The sequence below is a fragment of the Manis pentadactyla genome, chromosome 9 (assembly GCF_030020395.1).
Source record: "Manis pentadactyla isolate mManPen7 chromosome 9, mManPen7.hap1, whole genome shotgun sequence".
Taxonomy (NCBI): domain Eukaryota; kingdom Metazoa; phylum Chordata; class Mammalia; order Pholidota; family Manidae; genus Manis; species Manis pentadactyla.
In genome coordinates, this window is record NC_080027.1 from 15,213,999 (window position 1) to 15,238,060 (window position 24,062).

A 24,062-nucleotide genomic window follows, 5' to 3' on the forward strand; every position below is an offset into this window, starting at 1 on the left:
CATACCTGGGAATCTAGTTTTAATTATGAGATATTTCAAGCTTACAGGGAAGTACAGACAATAGTGTAATGGAGACCTGTGTACCCCCCACCCAGCTTTGTCCCATCCCAGCACTGACCATACAGGAGCCTTCCCTTACCTGTGGAGATGCGCGCTGAGACCCCCTCTGGACACCTGAAACCACAGGTAGTACCAACCCTGTATCTAGTAGTAGGCTTTTTCCTATACATACATATCTGTATACATACATATCATACAAAGCTGAATTTATAAATTAGGCACAGTAAGAGATGAGCAACAATAACTGATAATAAAGTAGAGCAACTATAACTATACTGTAATGAAAGCAATGTATGTTCTCTCCCTCTCTCTGAAAACACCTCACTGTACTGTACTCACCCTTCTTGCAAGGATGGGAGATGAGAAAGTGCCTACTGGTGACATGATGTGAGGGGAGTGACGTTGGCATGGTGACGCAGCATTAGGCTGCCACTGACCTGCTGACCCTACATCAGGAGGATCATCTGTTTCCGGATCACAGCTGATCCACAGTGACTGAAACCGTGGAAAGCCAAACCCTGGCAAAGGGGGACTGCTGTATTTGTTTCTTATTTTTTAAAATAATAAACTATTAAAACAAAATATTGCACATTCAGTAGGAGCCCCTGTGTAGCTCCCCCCAAGCTTTTCCTCTCTTCAAGAGAATTCAAGCATTTTCCTAAATGCAGTTACCATCCGCATGCATGGCTCTTTGTTTTTAGTGTCTTTCTGCTGAGCTCACACCACTGAGGCTGAATGAGTTGCATGCACACATGACGTGACACCACTGGAATCACCTCCAGGAGGTTTCCTTGGCCCCACCCCTCATGCCCAGGCCACCATCCCACTTAAAGAGCAGCAGTGCCAGAGTGGGGGTGGGATGGGACTTGTGAATTGGCCATTTTACTCAGAGAGAGCTCATCGCCAAGCAGAGGAGCATTCTAATACAAGGCAACTCCCCCCCAGGTGCTCAACAGAAGAAAGGACATCGGTTGTGGTGTTGGAGGGAGCACTGGCTGAGTCAGCTCCTGCGGGACCAGTGTGCGGTGGCCTCCCATGTGACATTTTCTCCTTTGCCCCTGACTTTGGAACTTCACCCGCACCTAAGATGCAAGCTCACAGGAGGGAACTGAGCTAGGCATTAAGGCCTTGATAGGAATTCGCCAAGAAGAGGGAGGAGTGAGGAGGGGGCCAAGGACTCCCCAGGCAGAGGGAACGGCACCTGCAAAGGGCGTCTCGGGGATGCATTAGAGGGAGGTGAGAATCTGTGGGACCAGACTCACAGGTCTGTGCACCTTGCTGTGGAGCATGGACTTTACCCTCTGGGTGATGGGCAATCTGAAGTAGGGGATAAGGTCACTAGCCGGAGTGGGAATTGTGGCTGTGTCACTGCTTGCCTGGTGTGGCCTCCTGGAGAGATTACTCAGCCTCTTTGCTTCTGTTTTCTCATCTGTAAAACCAACAGAATACTCCTAAGACTTGTTGACAGAACTAAGTGAGATAAGGTATATAAAACTTGCCTGGAACACTAAAAGCATTAGCTAAACCACAGTCAGACTTCTGCTTGTTATTACGCAACTGACAGCATCCACCCAGGAAAGAGGTGGGAGTGCCTTCCTCTGTGGGAGGCCAGGATTTGTAGCTCCAGGATCTGTAAGCAGATCCTTTCTTGGCTGGCTCTGCAGAAAGTTCCAGGAAGGCCAGAGGTACGGTCAGTGGTGGGGACTTCCCAGCAGCTCAGCCTTCTGGGGAGCCAGAGAGAAAACCTGAACAATGCCTGTCCCGAGGCGGACTCCCAGCTGTCTGGGATCCCCCACATCACCGAGTAGCTTGGCTCCGCCCCACTATGCCAGCAGCAGGAAGCAAGCCCGAGGTGGCTGGCAGCAGATCACAGGGCTTAGGAACTGGGATCCTTTCCGTACTATGCTTTGCTCAAGGTGGGATCTTCCTCTGATTCCTCTCTGCCTCCCACTGCACTTGGCGCTCAGGAAGCCATGTGACTTTGAATGACTCAGCCCTGAAGGGTCTCAGGTTTCCATTTCCAAGGACTCATTAAATCGGAGGCTTCTGGAATGGCACTTGCTGACTGCTGGAGATGAACCCCTCACTGCCCAAGATTCATTACTTGTGTTTCGAAGATGAGGCTCAGAGGCCAGGGGCCCGGGGACACCCGGTTCCCGTGAATACAGGGTCCTATTCATGTACAAGGGCTCAGCGCACTTGTCCTGAGGTAATTGGTTGACATACAGGGTCACACAGGCAGTTAGTGGCAGAGCTGGCATGAAGCCCAGTCTCCTGATTCAATTCACTGTCCATGGCTGTTGCCATCTCCTGCCCCTGCTCACTATCCATGTCAGGGAGAGCTCCCTGGTAGTCCATTCAGGGATGGCATCTGTGACTTCTCATGGGACCAAGACCCCGGGCGGAAGCTAGGGAAGGCCCTCAGGCTCTGTAGCGGGGAAAGCATGCATCGGCACCCCCCAGGACTTCACTGCCAGAAACCCCACCAATCCTCAGTTGCAACTGCAGGCAGAGGGACATTCTTCCTTCCTCCACCTCAATCCCCAGGTCCAGGAGAAAAATCTTGGCTCATTACCGAGGACTCCAAAGGGACACTCCCTTTATAGAGAAAAATGTCTCTAAAGTGGACATGAGGGATGTCACAGTTAAGAATGCATTCAGTCACAATGAAAAAGCCTGACCAACACTGTCTTAAAGAAATAGTTGCTTGTTTTTCTCATATAAGAAGGTGACAGGGCCCTGAGCTTTGGTCTTTCTGGCTCTCTCAGCTTTCCCCTCATGGTTTTAAGATAGTTGCAGCAGCCCCACACATCACATCCTCACACCATGTTCAGAAGCAGGAAGTGGGGGGTGGTATCAGGCAAAGTTTCTCCTCCCAGCCTCTCCCTTATCAGCAAGCAAAGACTGTTTTCAAGAACCCAACAGCTGACTCCTCTCACATCATTAGCCAAAGAAGGGTTATAAAATCCCCCACAGCAAAGCCAGAAAGTGTGCATCTGGCCATCCCCGGCTTTACAGTAACAGGAGGAAAGGATGAAGGGTTTGGGGAATGACGTTTGGTTGGCAACTATAAGCTTTTGCCACAAGTGAACAGTTCAAAGACTCCTGGGTTTAAGCAGCTAGACCTGGGGTGCAAAATTCATATGATTCTCTGGTGTGGGGACCAGACCCACAAAGCTGAGCAAGAATCTTCCGGAGAGAGGGTTTAAACCCTACACCTGAGTGTGACAGAGACTGATGAGACATCACTTTAGGTGGTGTACCGGTTGTCTTTTGCTGTGTGACAAACTACCTCAAAATTCAGTGGCTTACAAGGGTAATTTATTATTATCTCTTGAGGTCTAGAAGTCAGCTGGGCTCAGCAGGGCCGTTCTTCCTTGGGGTCTCATGAGGTTGCAATGGGGGCTGGAGCCAGGTGAAGTTTTCTTTACTTAAAGGTCCGGTTCCTGGGCTGGGAGAGCTGGGACGACAGAGGGGGTCATGCATCTCTCTGGTGACGAGCTTGCGTGGACTTAGGATTGTCAAACTTCTTTCAAGGCAACTGGCTCCACCCTAAGTAAGTATCCAAAAAACTGGATCCATAAGAACCCGTAAGGCTTCTCATGGCCTCATCCCGAAAGACCCAGAACATCACTTCTGCCTCAGACAGAACACCCGCTCGCCTCTCTGGGGGCAGGTGTCACTGAACTCCACCTCCTGACCTGAGGGAGGGAAGGACTTGCTGCAGTCCCATAAGCCATCTGGAGGACATAAGAGGACCTCAGTGTGGCTCATCTTCAGGGACGGAGGAAGGAACAGTGAGGCCCGAGGCTGAGGCACAGACAGGCCCTGCAGGATTAAGGAAGTGAGCAAGAAGTGGTATCAGAAGAGAAACTTTATAGAGTACAGGGGATGATGTTGGTGCTGAAATGCTGACTTCGAGTGGGTCCCTGAACAACGGATTCTGAGAAGTCTCTGATCCTGAGAAACTGAGAACACAGAGGAGGCATGGCCAAATCTCCCACAGACCCGTGGGGCACGAGGAACTACCCTGCAGAGGCGGCCTAAGAACAGACAGTAAAGGGCCATCTGAGGCTGGGCTGGGGAGTATTTGTGGTCAGGAGTTGAGTGCCTCGGAACCCCCGTGATGCCATAAACTCCTGTCTCTTCTCTCCACCCTCTAAACCAGCGGTTGGCAAAAGACAGCCTACGGGCCAAATCCAGTCCTGGGCCTGTTTTTATACAGCCTGGAACTAACAGTGGTTTCAAAGGATTGCAAGAAAAAGGGGAGGAAGGGGAGGGGAACATGTGGCAAGGATGTAAGTAGCCCTCAAAGTCTAAAATATTTGCTATTTGGCCCTTTACAAAAAAAGCGTGAGGACCCCTGCTTTGAATAAAGGGCGTGGCTCCCACTGGTGCCAAGCCAGCTGGTTGTTAAGTGAGATGTGGGCAGATTTTATGTGTCAGTTAGAAAGTTACTCCCTTTTTAATTATCTCCCAATCCTGACTTCTTCCAGGAGTAAGCCTCGGCTGGGTGTGGGTATGTCTTGAATGCAGGACTAACATTTGCAGCTCTCTGTTTTGAACAAAGAAAGGATGCAATTGTATCTAGCTAGAATAGCATAGTACTTATTGTTTTGTTAGCATTGAATTTATTTTTATGCTAAATATCTAATCATGGCAATGATTCTGGGTTTTTGTCTATTATGTAAATTTTCCTTTTAAATAAATACATTCAATTGAAAATTAGACAGCTTAAAGAAAAATATTAAATAGAAAATAGGGGGACAAAGGGGCACAATAATTCACAATCACAATGTAAGTTGGTCACAGGGACGGTGGTAGTACATCATGGAGAATATAGTCAATGATTCTAGTCAATGATTCTGTAGCATCTTTTTATGTTGGCGATAGGAACCACAGTAGAGGGGGGTGAAGATTTAATAATATGGGTAACGGCTGAACCACTGTGCTGTACATTTGAAACCAATAGAAGATTGTATAGCAATGATACTTCAAAAATAATAATAATAGAGGTAAGTGCATTGATACGGCAAATGGGTGAGGGTGGTATGTGAATGCTGAGTTTAGATGCGGGTCGGGGGGCGGTGTCCTGGTTTCTGCCTTGGTCCTTCTTCTCTGCTTGCTTCCCAGTTCAAGCTACTGTCTTCCCAGTTCTTCCCAGTCAGGTTATCCGCACCCAAGGCTTCTTAAAACCCCTGTCCATGACTCCCAAGCCTGCATCACTAGGTCAGCTCTTGCCTCAGCCCGAACAGCACAACCGAGCATCCGGACAGCTGCCCTCCCACGACCCAGAGGCACCTAAACAGAACGTTTCCAAAAGCAAGCTCCCGGTCACCTCTTCTTTTGTGTGTCTGTCCCAAGGAAAAGCATCTTTATTGAGTCAGAGCTCTGTGACGCCTTTCTGTCCTTCCCCCAAATCTGAACCATCTCAAGGCCTGTGGATCCTACCCCATAAATACCTTCTGAACCTGCCCACCCGTCCATTCTGCCTCTGGCTGACTCCAGGTCCCCTCGTGTGACACGGGGAGGTAACCTCAGTATAACAGACGCCCTCTGGCCAGTCTTGGGTGATCTTTCTAAATGGCACCGCCACCCTGCGTGCCCACTGCCCTTATATAAAGCTCAAGTCCTCCAGTCGGCACAGGTGTGCACGTGCCCCTGGCCCCTCTCCAGGCTCAGACCCCACGTGCTGCTCCTTGAGCTTGATGCTCAGCTCTCCTGAAATACACTGAAATCTTCAGTTTGCCTAAAGTGCTGCTCCTCTTCGGGTTTGCACAGCTGCTTCCTGTTGTTAGAACACTTCACACCCGGCAACAGCCACCCTGCAAGACTTAGAGGTCCCCTCACATCTGGGGAGCAGCTTCGGTAATTTGCGCAGCCTATTAGTTGAGCCTCCACCTGCATGGTTCAACAAATGAAACATTCTTTAACAAAAAAGGAAAACAAAGTGATTTATGGAACATAAAAATAAGGAGAAAACTGAAAAATGCCCCCTTATCTCCCAGTCCCCATTTCCCCACCCCTGGCTCTAGGCAGAAGGCACTGACCCTTATGACCACGTTTTCTCCTTCAGGGAGCGTGTGTCTTCCAGGGGACAGTGGCTCCACTCACCTACCCCAACCCTGACCCTCGGGAGCACCAGAAAAATGGGGCTGGGACTCCAAGGGCCACCTTAAGCAGATGGATGCATAGTCAGTCCAGTGGCCCCATCTACAACCAGGCCCAGCCCTCCCCACCAGCTGATAGCTTCCCCGACCAGAAGGAACCTGACTCTTGCCGGTGCTCTCTGCAAGGCCAATGTCTTAACCACCGTGTGTTCATTTCCCACTCCTGTCCCCCAAGCGAGGGACCCCCACACAGTGATTAGATCTCAGGCTCTTCAGTTAGACAGACATGGGTTCAAGTCTGAGCTCTGCCACATGCTATGTGACCTTGAACAAGCTGCATGACCTGTGACAAACGGGCTTGTGGAGAGGAATAAAGAGATGATGCATGTACCGCCCACAGCACACAATTGGGAAACAAATGGCAGCCATTATTATCATCATTGACTTTTAAAGTTGTTATGTGAAAAATTATCCCTACAGTAAAATGGACCTTCTCTGGTGTAGTCTTTGAATTTTAGCACATTTATAGAGTCACATAATTGTCACCATAATCAGAAAGAACAACTAACTCCATTATTTCCATCCCTCCTGCTATCCCTTTCCCTTTCCTCACTCACAACCCCGACAACCACTATCTGTTCTCCCTCCCTATGGTTTTGTCTTCATGAGTGTCACATAAGTGGAATCTTACGGTACATGGCCTTCTGAGACTAGCTGCCTTCGTTCAGCATAATGTGTGCGGGATTCACCCAAGTTGTGTGTATTAATAGTTCTTCCTTTTATTGCCCTGGAATTTACACATGATGCAAATTGCTGTCTCCTTTTTCATCCCAACCAGCCTTCCAACTCAGAGAAACACAAACAGACTCTACAATGGCAACAAGACAAGAAATTACAAGTGTTGACGAGGATGAGGAGAAAAGGGAATGTTTGTAAGTTGTTGGTGGGAATGTAAATGGTGCAGCCACTGTGGAAAGCAATATGAAGTTTTCTCAAAATACTAAAAATAGAAATGCCATATGGCCCACTTCTGGGAATTTACTCAAAGAAAACAAAATCACTAATTTGAAAAGATATACATGCACCCCTACGTTTATTGCAGCATTATGTACAAAAGCCAAAAATGGAAGCAGCCTAAGTGTCTGTCAACAGATGGATGAAGAAGATGTGGTACATATTAGTATATGTGACAATACGTACAACAGAATATTAACTCAGCCATTAAAAAAAGAATGAAATCTTGCCATCTGTAACAACATGGATGGACCTAGAAGGCATTATGCTAAATGAAGTAACTCAGAGGGAGAAAGACAAATACCATATGGCTCACTTATATGTGGAATCTAAAAAACAAACAATTGAACAAACAAAACAGAAACAGACCCATAAGCACAGAGAGTGGACTGGAAGTTGCCATATGGGAGGGAGTGGAGGGTGGGCAAAATAGGTGAAGGGGATAAAGAAGTACTGACATCCAATTATAAAATAAATTAGGGATAAAAGTACAGCATAGGAAATACAGTCAATAAATAATATTGTAATATCTTTGTATATTGACAGATGGCTACTACGCTTATGGTAAGCATTTACTGTATATGCTCGTCAAATCACGATGTTGTACACCTGAAACCAATATAATATTGTATAGCAACTATATTCCAATTTAAAAAATAAAGCAGACTCCCCAAGGTCTTGGCCTAGAAGTCACTTTCCCTGGGGGAGCTGGTAGCCCTCATATTTTGTCAGGTGCTCTTCCTGTCAGCCCCCTGTAAATTCCTGAAAGGAAAGACTCTGAGTCCAATTGTATGGCTGGAGGGAGAGAAAAACCTTTGGTCCCCTGGGTGTCAGCAAACGGAAGACACCAAAGGGCAGACAAACCGTGTCTGGGGACCGTGCTCTGAGCTTGGATCCCCTCGTAGTCTGAGACCTACAATTTGCAGGCGGCTGGCCAGGAGGAGTCAGGAGCCAGTTCTCCTGTTTCCCCACATACCAGCCATGAGACAGGAAAGGCTGGTGCCCGTGGGTGGAAGAAGTTCAGAGAGCGAGGGGGAGACTGAGCAGGAGAGAAGCCATTGGTGGCCCTGAATAACCTCTGTCTTTGCACTCTTTTCCTCTCCCAGCCCAGCTGCTGCCTTGGGTCCTGTTCAAATTATTATTGGTGGGCACATCCTTTCTTAGCACTGGTAGAGAAAGTACAACACTGGCCTCCGCGCTGTCCCAGGCACATCTTTTTTGCCTTTCGTCTGTTCTTCTGTCCATTCCCGGGTATCCTAGAGCTGGGTCTCAGAGAGCTGGGTCTCAGGGCAACTGCTCACAGGAGACAGACAGACAGACACAGACTCTCTTTGCTTCCTAAGTGCTAAGTCTGTGGCCAGGCCTCAGAGTCTTTCTAATGCCTCCCAGACCCTCAGGGGGACACACTGGCAGTGACACTGACAAGCGGCCCCGTTCTGTTATCTGCTGGGGGCTTGTGAACTTGGGCCCAGGGAGAATACGCCTGCTCTGGGCTGCTGCATAAAGCCGGCTGCGGGAGTGGGAGCCAGCTGGTCTGTGTCCCAACTGATGCGGAAGCCAAGCTTTCACTTCCTCTAGAAATCCCACATATTTGACCTCTATGTGTCCTAATTCTCCTGGGGATTTTGGTTCACAGGTTTTCTGAGAAGTGGGTCAACTTCACACAAAATGCTGAGTCCAGGTGAGTGAGTTAGAAAATACGTGCGCTCATCTGGACTGGGCAACAGGGGAGATTCAAGTGGCATCCTGGGTTCGAATCCCAGCTTAGCCCAGAGCCCGGAGACGCTGTTTCATGGCTCAGGCTCTGGGCTGTGGCCTCCTGAGTTTGGGGTCCTCTGAACTCTGTTCTGTCCATTCTGAGTCACTTCACAGAGGCCCATCTCTGTGTGAAGCCCTGTGAGAGACAAGGGGGAAGGATGGGGGTGGCCCTTGCCTTCCCAGGGCAGGCGGAGATGAGCGGGAGAGCGGGACAGGAGCCCAGGAGGACAGGACCGGGGTCCACAAGGGCTGCAGGAAACAGAATGTGGTGGAGGCCCTGGAGGGGAACTTCCCGGGGACCAGGAAGGGGGGTGGGGAGGCAGGGCAAATGGCAGAGGCCCCTGAGGGAGGGGTAGATTCACTCTGGGGAGGTAGGAGGCTGGGCTGGAGGCTGGAGGGGACACTGTGGAGGCCCCACCCACATCCCCACTGCCCACCCGCAGGTGCAGCCAGTCCTCAGCAGCTGGGAATGGTTGGCGCCAGCCCACACCTGTGTCCTTCTCCAGAGCTGCTTTTCAGCTGGCAGGAAGGGTGGGTGCCTACTGCCAGTGGCCCTGGGGTACAGGGCTGCAAAGGCCCATCCCCTTGGGTGAAGGTGGATGAGCTCCGCGGTGCCCCGCACACTCCAGGGTCCTCTGGGACCAGGCTGAGGTCAGACTTGAGCTGAGCACAGCTTGGCGTGTCCTCCTGCCCCTCCTGCTTGCCCCTCCCTTGCCAGTGTTCATCCTGACAGTTCTGCCTCAGTAGAGCGTTTGCACCCAACCCCCACCTCAGATCTGCCCCTAAGGAACTCAACCCAAGTAGGGCCAGCCCCAGGCAGAGTGAAGGGGACTCTGGGTGCTAGACGAACTTAGAGCTTGTGGGCAAACCAGATGGGACCCCTGGCTTCTTCACCCTGTTCCCACCTGTGTCACTTACTTGTAAACACCCTGCTTTTACCAGCTCGGGGCTCCCCGGTTCCAGCCCCGACAGGCAGGAATCTCTAGGGATTTCTGATAGGCTTGCCCACGGTGCTGGAGTGCTTGATTTAGGTAAGACAGAGGCAGGTCATCCTGCTGCCCCAGAAACACCCCTGATGGGGGACGATCCATCTTCCTGCCCCCAGCCTGCGGGGGAGTGACAGCCTCCTTACTGGCGAAGGGGCCAAAGGGACAGGGTCTGGTGGGGGGTTTCTTTCTTTCTGTGACCAGCCCCTCAGGAGGCCCATGAAGAGGAAAGCTGACAGACGGCAAAGGCCACCTTCTCCCCCCATGCACTTCTCCAAGCCACCCACTTCCTTTCTCATCTAATCCAAATGCCAGCCACCGCTTCGACAGACACTGACAGGACATCCACCGGGGGCAGGCACCGTGCTGGGCACCAGGACACGGCAATGATTACCGTGGTGCAGCCAGTGCTCAGAGAGTTCACATGCCAGGCAGTGGTGGAAAAAGGGCGCATATTGAACAGAAATAGTATAAATACTGTAAAGGAAAACATTAACAGCTTAGAGAGATACTGAGTCTTAGGGGATGGACCACTTTGGGTAGCGGTCAGGGAAGGCCTCTACTTGCTGACACCTGACTGAGTCTTCAGTGCTGAGAAGAGGCTAGTCCAGCAAAAATTTGGGGGAAGAGTGTCCAGGCGGAGGGAACAGCAAATATGGAAGTCCTGGGGTGCACTGAGGAGATCCAGGGAGACCTCTGGGGAGTCTCCTGGGATTGTTTCCCCTTCTAGTTCCTTGTGGGGATGATCACAGAGGCAGATCTTATCTATCTGCATAAAGTTTACACCCATTTAAACTGAGAACCGTTTTGACAAAGCAGAGCTCCTGGCTGGGGTAGCATCTCGTCTACAGGGTAGGCTCGGCTTTCAGGACAGAGGACCCAAAGCTTCCAGGCCAGAGAGGAGCCTTGTGTTCCCTTTGGGGCGCCGCATGCAGCTGGATGTGCTGGGCCCTGAGCAGACAGCTGACCCCGCGTGCCCAGGCTGCGGATGATGAAACTTCCTGCCACGGGCAAATGCTCCGACCCCCTTCTCTTTGGACACAAATGCATTGAAACTTACAAACCAAAACAGTTCTTTAGGCAAGGTAGGCCCGAAACACCTCTTAGAGCCGACGTCACGGGGCCTCAATCTAATCTCTTCTCCCAGGAGATGTAGAGCCAGACAAGGGGTTGACTAACCTCCCTGCAGAGCCCCTGCCAAAAGCCAGTGCCACAAGGCATCCTCACCTAATGGTTCAGCAGGGCCCCAAAGCCTGCTTCCTTCCTCCACTGGCCTCCGGGCTGGCTGGTCACTGCGCGTGGCCCATGAGCTGCCCTGCGGTCTCAGTGGTAGGTCACGGGCTCCAGAACTTCCACCCCGGTGTCTCCCTCTCTCTCTTCCAGCTGACACACCTGAGTTAACTACGGACACCAGGGCTGTGAGATTAATCCCACAGGCTTGGTTTTCTCTATGAAAATAATAATAAAAATGAGGAGGAAGGGAAGGATCATTCAAACGCCTCCCAAGTCGCACGGTGATGTCCGGTAATGTCTCCTTGGCTTCATCATTGCAATGAGGTTCTTGATAGCTTCTCGTTAGGGTCCTTCAAAAGCCATTCTCTGCCAGCCACCATGGGCAGCACCAAGAGAGGTCCAGACCCCATATCAGGGAGATGCCCGTCCCTCTGTTCTTCGCACCATGTGCCACTCTGACAGGCAGAGGGTGAGGCTGGAGAGCGTCCAGGGCAGAGAGGAGGTGGGAAAGCCTGTGGGACAAAGGCAAAGGGGGTGGGTGTTGTCCCAGGGGACACCAGGGGACGTGGGTGTGACTCCCCGGGGTGGAGGAAGGGGCAGGGGTCACTTCATTGGACGAGGGGACAGCTGGTGCTGCTGCAGCCCAGCAGAGCCTCCGGGCCTCCAGGCAGGGGGAGGGACAGCACAGGACAGCCTGGAGCATGGCCGCCTGGCCTGGATCCGGCCAAGGCCTGCACTCAGGGCAGGAAGGACAGAGCCACACAACCCGGGCAGCTCCTCCCTCTGCACACACCCGGGAGGCAGGACACTCCCTTGGAATCCCTGGCTTCCCGTGAAAGTGAGTCCCAGCAGAGCTGGGGTGCGGGCAACAGGACCCCCATGCACACTGTTCTTCACCTAAACCAAAACACTTCCAACACTGAGATCACAGGACAACGTGACTCCTAGGATCACTTGAACTCGTTTTTTTTTTTAGTTTGTATGGTAGTTGCACGTTTAATTTTTTTTATTAAGGTATCATTGATATACAATCTTATGAAGGTTTCACATGAGCAACATTGTGGTTACTACATTCATCCATATTATCAAGTCCCCCCCACACACCCCGTTGAAGTCACTGTCCATTAGCATAGTAAGATGCTATAGAGTCACTACTTCCCTGCGCGATGCTGCCTTCCCCATGACCCACCTACACTATGTGTGCTAATTATAATGCCCCTCAGTCCCCTTCTCCCTCCCTCCCCACCCACCCGCCCCACCCCTCCCCTTTGGTAACAGCTAGCCCCTTCCTGGAGGCTGTGGGTCTGCTGCCTTTCTCTTCCTTCAGTTTTGCTTCATTGTTACACTCCACAAATGAGGAAAATCACTTGGTACTTGTCTTTCTCCACCTGGCTTATTTCACTGAGCATAATACCCTCTAGCTCCACCCATGTTGTTGCAAATGGTAGGATTTGTTTTCTTCTTATGGCTGAATAGTATTCCATTGTGTATATGTACCACTTCTTCTTTATCCATTCATCTACTGATGGACACTTAGGTTGCTTCCATATCTTGGCTATTGTAAATAGTGCTGCGATAAACATAGCAGTGCATATGTCTTTTTGAATCTGAGATCTTCTTTTCTTTGGGTAAATTCCTAGGAGTGGAATTCCTGGGTCAAATGTTATTTCTATTTTTAGTTTTTTGAGGAACCTCCATATTGCTTTCCACAATGGTTGAACTAATTTACATTCCCACCAGCAGTGTAGGAGGGTTCCCCTTTCTGTGCATCCTCACCAGTGTTTGCTGTTCCTTGTCTTTTGGATGTTAGCCATCCTAAGTGGTGTGAGGTGATATCTCATTGTGGTTTTAATTTGCATTTCCCTGATAATAAGAGATGTGGAGCATCTTTTCACGTGCCTGTTGGCCATCTGAATTTCTTCTTTGAAGAAGTAGGATCACTTTAACTCTTAAAGGGTGTCTGATTCTATGAAACTGGGGCTTCAAGGTCATCCACCTGGCAGTGCCAAGGGAGGTACAGGGGTCAGAGCTGCTCAGCAATGAATAGCCATTTGGCAGTGATTGCAAAATCTAGGCCATGTGAACAATAATAATGTTATGGGACACTTGACTGTAAGCCAAGTTATTCAGTGTGTGCACATGTGTCGATCCCCAAAGGGATACTGTGAGGTGAGTAAAGCAGGAGGGCCATCATGCAGGTGTCCCTGCAGGTAGGGGAGTAACACCGGCCTCCACTTCCTGCCACCCTAACCCTACTCTGCACCTTCAGGGCCTGCCTTTTAGGTGCTGGAGGGAAGTAGGAGGTGCGACCCTCCCTCCACACCCAAATCCCTTGCTGGAGGCAGACCAATCCATTGAAAACCAACTCAAAGACTGATTTGCAAATCGAATTGATTCATGACCGGTCTACTCATCTTATCAATATTCACTTTTACCTTGTAGCAAAGTCAATTCAACAATTTCCCTGGAGCCTCCAAACCAGAAGTGGTCTCTCCCCCTCTAAACTGCAAGCCTGTCTTTCAGAAAGTAATTTTTGTTGCTTTATTTGTCTATTTAAAGAATGATAGCTCAACATACCAGTAAAGGTTTGTTTCAGCCATTCCACTCCCCTGGCCCTGTCCTCCTCTATTTCTAACCAGTGGAGTTTTAACAAGACACAGTGATTTACTTACGCAGATGCATTGACTACTGCTCGGAAAACAAGGCCCAAGGGTTTATGATGCTTTTAGCTTTCAGACCTTCTGCTCTCATCTCCCCAAAAGAAACAAGAACAGTGTATTGACTGGCTGTCACCCACAGCCTAGAGCATGGTGTTTGCTGCAAAGTAGAAGTTAAGTAAATATTAATGACATGGGTAGGTGGGTGGGTGATAAATGGTTATGTGTTCCTATAAAGAAATGATCCCTCAAGGGTTACCATTAGCCAGGCCTTGGATTCGCCACCCCCACCTGCCCCAGCCCTGGTTCTAAGGCATAGAGTGTGGTTCCACCTAACCCTTCCCCAGGGACAGGGTAAGGCTCTTCTACTGCCAGAGGGCCTACCTCTCTGAAGGTGCTTCCCCAGAAACACCTCCTTACCTGCAGATTGTGGGTTAGTGTGAATTTGCCTCCCACAGAGCTCCCTCTCCAGAGCATTTGCCTCCAAAGCTTGACCTCTGGGCGTGGAGCAAAGGGCTTTGTTGTCAGGTAGGAGCCCTCTCCAGGAGTTACCTTGGCAGGAAGGGTCCTGAGCAGTGGTAAATGAAATAAAGTGATTGCTTGGGAGAACAGAGCACAAAATCCAGAAATAGCCCCCTCTGCCTATGGAAAGCTTGTATGTGATAAAGGCAGAGTCATAAATTGTGGGGAAACAATAGGTGATCTAACAGTTAGTGTTCCAATAATTGGCGAGCTCTGTGGAATCTGAAATAATTAGAGCAGTCCTCCTGTTTACCAGGATGCATTCCAACAGGATTGGAGATTTGAGTGTAAAAAATCAAACCATCCAAGTCCTAAAGGGAAATGTGGGTAGATTCTTTTATAATTTGAGAGTGGTTAAAGCTTTCCTAATTCTGATTCATCCAGGAGGAATAAAGGGAAAAATTAATACATTTCAAGGAAATGAAGTTTCGTGGGACAAAAATTTTTTTTAATAAAAAAAAAACAAGACAAATGACAGATTGGTTTTAAAAACAAAGGTTCACAACTATATCACAGACAAAGGGTTACTGTAAGAACAGTCTAAGAAGACCATAAAGAGCTTATAATGTAAATTACAAGGCCAACAACTTGTGAGAAAAATGCACTAAAAATACGAACAGTTTACAGAAAAAGAAAGGCAAATGTTTCAAAGCTATAGGAAAAGTTGCTCAACCTTGTGCAGTTAAAGAAATGCAGATTGCCCCAAGGAACTCTTTCTTGCTGATCAGATTGGCCCAAATCCAAAAGTTTAACAAAATACTCTCTTGTCCAGGCTGTGAGAAAACTTTCTCATACTTTGCTGGTGGGAATGCAAAATGCACTGTGCCTATGGAAGGGAATTTGGCAATACCTCACCAAACTACATGTGTGTGTGCCCTTTGATCCTGCCATCCCACTTCTAAGAATCTTCCCTAAAGACACACTGCAAACAATACAAAGAGACACAGGGAAAAGGCTATTTATTGCAGCTCTATTTGTAATAGCTAAAGCCTGGAAGAAAGCCAGGTGTCCATCAGCAACGCCTAGAAGAATAAACAGTAGGACATCCACACAATGGGGTACTTTGCAGTCATAAAAAGAATGAGGAAGGTTCCTCAATGAATTAAAAATAGAATTACCATGTGATCCGGCAACCCACTTCTGGGTTTCATACCAAAAAGGATTGAAAGCAGGGACTGAAAGAGATACATGTACACCCATGTTCATAGCGGCATCATTCACAATAGTTAAAATCTGGAAGCAACCCATGTTCATTGATGGATGAATGGATGAACAAAATGTGGTCTAGTCATACAGTGGAATATTATCCAGTCCTAAAAAGGAAGGAAATTCTGCAATATGCTACAATACAGACAAACCTTGAGGACATTACGCTAAATGAAATAAGCCGGTCACTAATAGGCAAATATTGTATCATTCCACTTGTATGGTACTTTGAGTAGTCAAAGCACACAAAGAGAAGGTAGGATGGTGGTTTCCAGGGGCTGGGGGGAGTGGGGATGGAGAGTTATTGTTTAACAGATACAGACTTTCAATTTTACAAGCTGGAAACAGTTGTGGAGGCGGATGGAGAAGATGGCTGCACAACAATGTGAATATACTGAATACCACTGAATAGTACGTCCTATCAAAAATGGTTAAGACAGTAACTTTTATGTTATGTGTATTTTGCCAAAACTTCTTTAAAAAGGAGGATGATCCCTAACTACTAATGATGTGATCTGCAGGAGACATTGTTCAAAGAAAAAAACAAGGTGGAGAAAAGTGTGTGTAATGTACTATTTATCTAAGAAGGGGAGATAAAAAAATAAAAAGTAGAAATACGTACTTTCTTGTAATGAAAAAATAAACATTGGTGGTTTAAACAAAAAGAAGGAACAGGGCAGAAGAGTTAGACCTTTAAACATATTTTATAGATTTGACTTTGACCACGTACATATTTTACATGATTATAAAACTAAATTAAACTGTAAAAAGCAACTCCTAAAAATTGAAAGCAAAACATAGTAGAGGCTCCTGTGTGATGAGCTGGTAGCAGAAATACACAGAGAGCAACTATTCCAAGTGCCTTCTAAGCTTAGAATTTGACCACGTATTCCTAGTGGGATTTACTCTAAGAAGAAAACTAAAAAAACAAAATATTACGCTGTTATCAGAAATGATTGTTTGGTGGTAATATTGGGATTGTTACTCTGAGACGTTGTGTTACTCTGTGGAGAAAAATGTAACAAAATAATTACGTAGGTGTCCTTGAGAACTGAGATTTGAAGCATGGGACAAAGTCAATTCAGATATAAAAAAATGAAAGATTAAGCAAAAACCCTAGAACTCTGAATTTGAATGGAAAGTATCCATATGAACTCATATTTCTTCTTAAAATGAAAACAAAAAAATCCTGCCTCTGACCTCTGAAAATGCCTGGCGTTATTGAATGACGCAGAAACCACGAACACTTCTGGTATCCAAATGATGGCCTCTAAAAACCATTTTCAAATAAAGGGAACCAGGACTCCTTGGAGAAGCAGCTGATTGCAAAACTGGGGGAGCAAAAATATGAAGTGAGCTTGAGCTTGGAGCAGAAAGCAAAGAATTTACCCAAGACCTCCAATATAGGGCTCTGTGCAAAGGACTCTAGGGTAATGGGGATAGGCTGCCACTGGACTCAAAAAACAACTCATCGATCGCCTTTGGTGGATACTAGAGAACTAGCTTATTATTTGGAAAACTAGTAACTAAAGGGGAGAGAAAAGGAAGGAAGGATAGATTTGAATATGACCATTTTGCCAATCCTAATAAATGAATAGATCAACAGCTGCTAGCAAGCAGAAACACAGACACCACATGCCTCCTGATGGAAGAACACAATACCCCCTTGTGAAGTAATTTTGCCAAAAAATATGCCACCTCCCAAAATCTGGTCTGAGTTGAGCTCCCACCGGGGTCCCATCCTATCCTGCTCCAGGACAGGCCTTGGCACCTGGATGCACAGTGAAAGCAGCCATGGGTAAATCCAAGAAAGAAAGAAAGAAGTCGCTGCGCCAGGGGTACCAGCAGCGTCTGCAGCCCTGCCCGCTCCCCCCACACCCCCAGGCGCCTCCGCAGTCATTGCTGAATTGACTTGGCTTGGGCACCTTCCTTCCTTCGCAAGCCATGTGGTCCTCCCGTGACTCTCAGACTGTCAGCCGGCTCCCCTGACTCCCACCTCACGTGGGTCCCCACTGCTGCTGCTTCTAAGTTTGCCTGCCTGCACCACTGTGAACGCCGAAGCCCTGACTCAGCGAGCTCCACGCCCTCAGAACCTGGCTGGTTGCTTGGCGGGGACAGGGCAGTCAGCTGAGTTCTGTCAAATGGATCCCAGAGGAATTGGGTTTGCCTGGCAACACTCAGTGAATCCCCTCTGCTCTTCCAGCAGGAAGGACTGCTCCTCCAGGAAGTACAAGGGGAAGAAATGTAAGCGCCTTATCACCCACTGACCATTGACCACAAAGAGGCCCAGAGAGGTTGGCAACTTGCCCAAGGTCACTCAGTTAGTTGGTGGCAGACCTAGGACCCAGGACCTACTGCCACTGATCTGGCTCCAGGCCTGGTGTTCTTCAGGGGCACACGCACAAGTCACCATCATTAGCCTCAACCAGGGTTGAGTTTTCCATTACACACAAAAGGCCCAGACCTAGTGCCCATAAACTTTGCAAGGGCCCAAGAAAATGTCTTGGCTCCTAAATTCAAAAAGAAAACAGCAAAATCAATAAAAGTAAATGTTTACAAACTGTAACACCATCGCCTACTCAGCTGCAATTCTCAACCCTTTTTAAATTATTTTTTGATTATGTGGGGTGTAAGCATGCTTTAATGTTTGCTGTGATGTGCAGTGGGCCTCCAGAATCTAAGAGTTGAGTCCCTCATTGTTCTCCAAAGAGACCTACAGAGTACTGAACTCTAAAGGGCACAGGCCTGGGTGCCCCAGCTCGTGTCCTGCTACCGAGATAGCTGTATTATTTGGTAAATCAGATACTAGCAAGTCAGACCACAGAGTACCCGACAGAGATTCTTCCCATCTCCAGTGAGCCCGGGGGCCCGAATGCCACTTAGAAACATCCATCTTCTTGGTTAGCTCAAGCAGTCGCTTAAAATCGGAGAGGCAGTACTGGCTCAAGAGAGACCCAGTCAGACAATGCTTGTGAAACTGGGGGGGCAGGGGGTAGGGAGGAGGAGGAGGAGGCATCTAAAATTACCCCTGAAGTGAGGAGGCCTGCACCCCTGGATGCTGCTAGAAAATAGCCTGAGGGTAAGTGGCATGCTTGGGAACAGATCTGAGAATCACAGATAAATGGTGCCAGAGCCCTGATGGAACCATACCTGAAGTCCACCTCCTCCTGATCTCACAGCTCATGAGTCAATAAACACCCTTTGTTGTTAAGCTCGTATGGGTTGTGTTTTGTTGCTTAAAACTAAAGCCATCCTGACTGATGTAGACCTCCCAGCTCTCCTATCCATTACCTGGGGTACAACCTGGGGCTCTTTGTATCTTGAGTATAAGCCATTGCTTTCCGGAGTGATTTTTCTCTGGAGTTCTTTCATAAGGGCTGGCCCCACGAAGCCGCTGCCCTCACACCCTCCAGTCTTACACTGACAGTGATGAGAGCCGATCTGAAATCTGGGAACTTTCCAGAAACTTCCCCCTGCCTAGGTGTGGCAGAGAGGAACGGGGTGTCCGGGAGGCTGGGCTTGGCGTGCTGTTTGTGCTGACCTCCGTGTCCTCCTAGGGAAAGCCTGGCAAACAGATGGAATTCCCCATCTGGCTGCCCCACGATGAGTCCTGGGCAAACAGAGGAGAGCAATGAGCCAAGGACAAGCCAATGTGGAGGGATGGGTGATCTGGGTAGCGGGGAGCAGTTAAAGGGTGTGGGCTCTGGCTTTGAACTGTGGGTGTCCTTTGGCAAGTTACCTGGCAGTCCCATGCCTCAGTTTCCTCAGCTCTCAAAAGGCATATTTGGCCTATATAATAAAGGCTCAGAAAGTATTAACTTTTATTATTAAGTATTAGTTTTTATTATTACTGGGTTATTTTTTAAGAAAAGGGACTGAGTGTAACCCACCCAGCAAGTTGGAGATTGGACCTGAGGCCTCCTTACGTTAGAATACAAGATTTTTTTGCCAAAGGGTTGATGAAGCTGGTTGGGCTGAAGGCAAACTCCAGAGGCTGATTCTGACTTCTGAGGTTTCCATTTGGGGCTCCTGAGAAGGAGCTACGGCTGGGGTGGGGGTGGGGGATCCCTTACCCTCAGTTAAGTGCAGAGAATCTCAAGAAACGGAGGACCTTGCTGGGGCAAGAATTCCTGCTTTTCACAACCCAGTTACTTCCAGCCAGTGATGTGATGGGCAGCCCCCTGCACAGTGTCAGGGCATGGACGTGGGGACTGCGAGCAGAGGTGAAAATGAGGTTCCTGTGTCCGCAGAGCCCTGGGTCTCCCCACGGCAATGGAGGAATGTTGGTGCTGTGGCACAAGTGCCCTCCTGTTGCTCAGTAAAGGCTGAAGGGACCAAAGTTAGAGTTAGAAGGATGAGTTCCAAATCCTGGAAGACTCCTTGGCAGAGGCAGGATTTGGACTGGAGTTTGGAGAAGGGTAGGTCTTTGAGGGGATGGCTTTGGGGAGGAAAGGCTAAAGCAAAGGGACAGAGGTGGGGCCCACGCAGGACCTGTGGGCACTGCCAGCTCTGGTGGGAAGCAGAGCACTAATGGGACTGGCAGGAGGGATGCCAGCATGGACGAGACCTTGTGCAGCTGCCACCTGTCAGGCAGATACGGCTGGCACAGGGCGGCCACTGCTGGTCTCAACGGCCCTGGAAGGCGAGTAAAGCTTGGAGGGATGAGGGGAAGCCAGGTCAGGGCTGAGGAACTTTGGCGGCCCCTCAACAGATGCCCTCATAAGTTTGATTCTAACTCATTTCCCCAGGTCTGTCTCCTGGTTAGAGAAACAGGGCACGTGGCATTTGTTTTGCTCAGTTATGAACAGCTTCATCAAGCCCCACTCACAGTGGCTAGGTGCCGCCTGCTGCCCCTGGGTCCCACATGGGAGGTGACCGTCTGGGCCCAGGGCAGCCTTTGCAGCACAGAGGAAAGGCAGGCAGGGTGGTCACTAGACACGCACAGGGAATGTGCGTGAGGCTGGCTCGGAGTGCCTGAGGGCGGACACGGTGTCTTGCTCACTACTAGCTCCATAGCCTGACTCAGTGTTGAGGAATCGTTTGTCCAATTGTTCCCGTCTAGTTATTCTCTACATATGCAAGGCAAGTTGTGTGTGTGCGCTTCATGTATTGTATGTGCTACAGTTTTCAAAAATGCTTTTTTTATCGTTGACACTTTTTTTCCTTCTCTCTCCTTCTCTGCAACTCTCACTACCCCTGCTTTGCCCAGGAAACCAGACAGCTCCTTAGCATATAGTCCCCCATTCTTTTTCATGCTCACATAACCATATGTAACTTAATCTCAGGAAGCAGAGGACTGGAATGAAACAACACTGGTGTGGGGTCAGAAGGCCTAGATTCTGGTCCTCAGCTCAGCCACTAACTTCCTGTGGAACCCTGAGTCAGTCCCCTCTCTGCTCTGGACCTTAGTTTATTTGTCTAGGGCCTGGCACAAAATCGGCATTTTAAGAGTTAGTTAGCGACTGAATTAAAATATTAGATTAGATAGTCTCAAAGGCATCTTCCTGGCCTGAAAATTCTGTGACTTATGAAGGAATCTGTTGCCATTTGGATGATTTTAAAGGTAAATTAGAAAATTTGTTTCAAGGACAGAAAACAAGTCTACCCCTGAATCTGGGGAGAGAGGCTGTTCTAATCACAGCCGATAAATCGCAGAAGTTGGAGGGGAAGAAATAGGCCCCCCAGAGGAAAATCTGCATCCAGTATCCAGAAGGGGGATGGATGTGGGAAGGCAGGTGTGGCTCTAGGAGAAATCACTAATTCCAGAAAATGCAGAATGTCTGGACTCCTGCCACTACCACCACACACCACCCCACAAGATCAAAAGGACATCGGGACAGGTGAGCAAGTAGGAAAAAAATTAGAGCTACATTCAAGCTCTACTACAAAGCTACAGTAATCAAGACAATTTGCTCTAGTTGGGAAGTGGGTCATCTTAAGCACCTGATGTGTGATCAGCTCCAGCCCCAGGGACCTAAAGGGTCTTTTGGGAGAGTTTGCGTGATTCTCAGACCCCACAGGGGAATGAAAGGCTGTGAACCCTTGGGGGAGGCTTTACCCACAGTTCCCAATCCTGGTGCGTCCACCTGTGGCCAAGCAGAGGCCTCCAGGCCCACGGGGAGCACTGCAGGTCTGAGGAGCCAGCCTCGGTCCCTATTAATGGCATGTTCTAGAAGTACCCTCAGGTCTCAGCAGCGGGCCTGACTCAAAGATGCCACTGAATTGCCAAGGGTCTCCAGGCCTCCCAGTCATGTCATCTCCTTGGTGCTGGCCATGAGCACCAAGCTCAGGAGATAACCTAAGGCCAAGTCCACCATCTGAGCCTTGCCATGAGGTCCCTGTGGTTCTGAAAAACCACAGAACTCCCACCAACCAAACAGGACTCCTGTGTAATCAACCTGTTAATTGTGATAATCACTCTTTGCTGCTGGTGGGAATCACAGCAACTACTTTGAAAGTGCCATCTGCCAACCTGGGTGCCTGGATGCTGGCTCACCTTTGCCTGGGGCTCTGGGCTGCAGGAACTGCTCTCCACCTATAAAGATATTATAGTCTCCAAGCAACTGGAATCTCAAGGACTTTCTCCCTCCACGCCTCATGGCCAAGGGTCATGTACTAGCAGCTATGCTGACTTTCGTTATCATAATGGATGCATCAGGGCCCCAGATTTGGAAAATCACCCCACAATTAGACTCCAGGGTCTTACCAGCTGTGTGACCTTGGGCAAGGTGGTCACTGAACCTCTCTGACCTTCTGTTTCCTCCTCTGCTTACAGCCAGGCTACCTGCCCTACCTCGTCCTCAGAGGTGGTGTCAGTCTCAGCCACAGTAAGGTGTCAGCTTACTTTGTGTAATCTCTCTGGCATGTTATGTCCATGGCATGATAGTGACTCCAAGAATGCTCTAGTCCCATCAGGAAGCACGTGGCACATTTCCTAGTAGAGAGAATCCATCCTTCAGCATTTCCTCCCTGGCCCCTTGTGACCTCTTGCGAATGCCTCCAGTTGAGGAAACACTCTGTGACCATAGAGGCAGGCAAAGGGAGCCTGTCCTCAGAGCAGAAACCTGTGACCATGGCATCACTATCCCATGGCCCAACTGGTCAGACCCCCAAGCCATGCAGTGTCCTCAGGCCTCTGCCGGGGAATAATCTTCAGACCCCAGGAGCGGTCACCTGCATCCTCCATGAGCAAGGTAGAAGGTGCTAGTTTTACTAAAGTAAAGACAGCAAAGCAGACCTTGGAGGCAAGCTCCTCAATAACTGGAAATGTAAGAGCTGGGCTCTGAGATGAAATCCAACACAGGGCTCTCAGGAGGCCGTGAGCCTGGCACTTCCCTGGGTACTGAGGGGGGACGGGCGAGGTATGGCCAAGAGGGGACAGGGGCTCCCCTTCTAGCACCAGAGGCAGGGGCACAACAGGTCCCTGCAGTACAGGGGTGGCAGTGGGGGAATGTTCAGAGCAGGGGGCACCGAGCAGGCAGGTCCTCAAGTGGCCACGGAGTGAGGAAAAGCCTCAGAGGATATGTGAGCTGGGAGTTGAAGGTTGGGCCGTTTTTCAGGCAGAGAAGTCAGGGAGGGCATTCGGGCAAAGGGGCCAGGTGGGCCGAGTCCTGACGTGGGGGACAGAGCTGCTGGGCTGCGGGGAGTACCTGGAGAGGAGCTCCGGGACGAGTGGCAGGCCGTGGTAGAGCTGGGCCAGGCTGCAGGTGGCAGTGCAGGCAGAAAATGAGGGGCCGGGACACCAGGAGCAGCCACAGGCTGACTGGGGTCACTCCCATGCTGACCATGAGGTCTTTTGGTCCTGACCCCTCTCATAGGACACTCAGGACTCCTCCCTGATGACCAACCACACAGGCTAGCTTGCCCAGACTGCACCTAAGGAACGTCACCAGTGGCAGGAAAGTCCCCTGGCTGCTCACTCCAGGTGCCCCATTCTGCTGCCTCCCAGCCCGGTCAGCCCCAGGCTGCCCTTCGCTTCCTCCTCCCCTCTACCCCAGGCTGAGACTCCTAATGAGCGGCTTTGTCCTGTCCCCCACCTCCCCTCCTCACATGAGAGGCTAGGATTCCGCACCCCCCCACCGACTCTGCGCAGCCTGTAACTGCAGCTTCCCCAGTTCCTCAGGGGGCACCCACAGGCAGGGCAGCCTCCCCCAGGTGTTGGCCAAGTGTGTGTGCACCGTGAAGGCCAAGGCAGACCCAAGACTCCATTTCCACCAGGAGCCGCCCAGCCCCTGGCTGTCTGGCCCTGCCAAAGTGAGCATGCCACCCTTCTCTTTCCTTCTTTCTGAGGCTGCTGGCTGTTGCTCCCCGCTGCCACCTTTGCTGAGCTGGACCTCTCCCGGTTCAGCTAGGGTGGGCACAGCTGAGCCTGGATCGGGTGACGTGGGCGGGCAGTGTGGCTAGGTATCAGGTCACAGGGTGCAACATTAATCCAGGCACCTAAAGTCAGGGTGGGGGGAGGAGGCGCCAGGGTAGCATGGGGGAGAATTGCTCCAGATACTCTAAATAAATACAGG

The 24,062-nt window shown here is 49.6% G+C and overlaps 1 long non-coding RNA gene across 1 annotated transcript; it reads right to left on the minus strand.

The window, feature by feature from the left end:
* Positions 1-5,822: 5,822 nt before the first annotated feature.
* Positions 5,823-11,969, minus strand: LOC130684807 (uncharacterized). Its single transcript, XR_008999165.1, has 3 exons — positions 11,156-11,969; positions 6,862-10,405; positions 5,823-5,961 (listed from the first exon to the last, which is right to left on the minus strand). It is a non-coding gene; the product is annotated as an uncharacterized LOC130684807 (long non-coding RNA).
* Between the last annotated feature and the right edge of the window lie 12,093 nt (positions 11,970-24,062).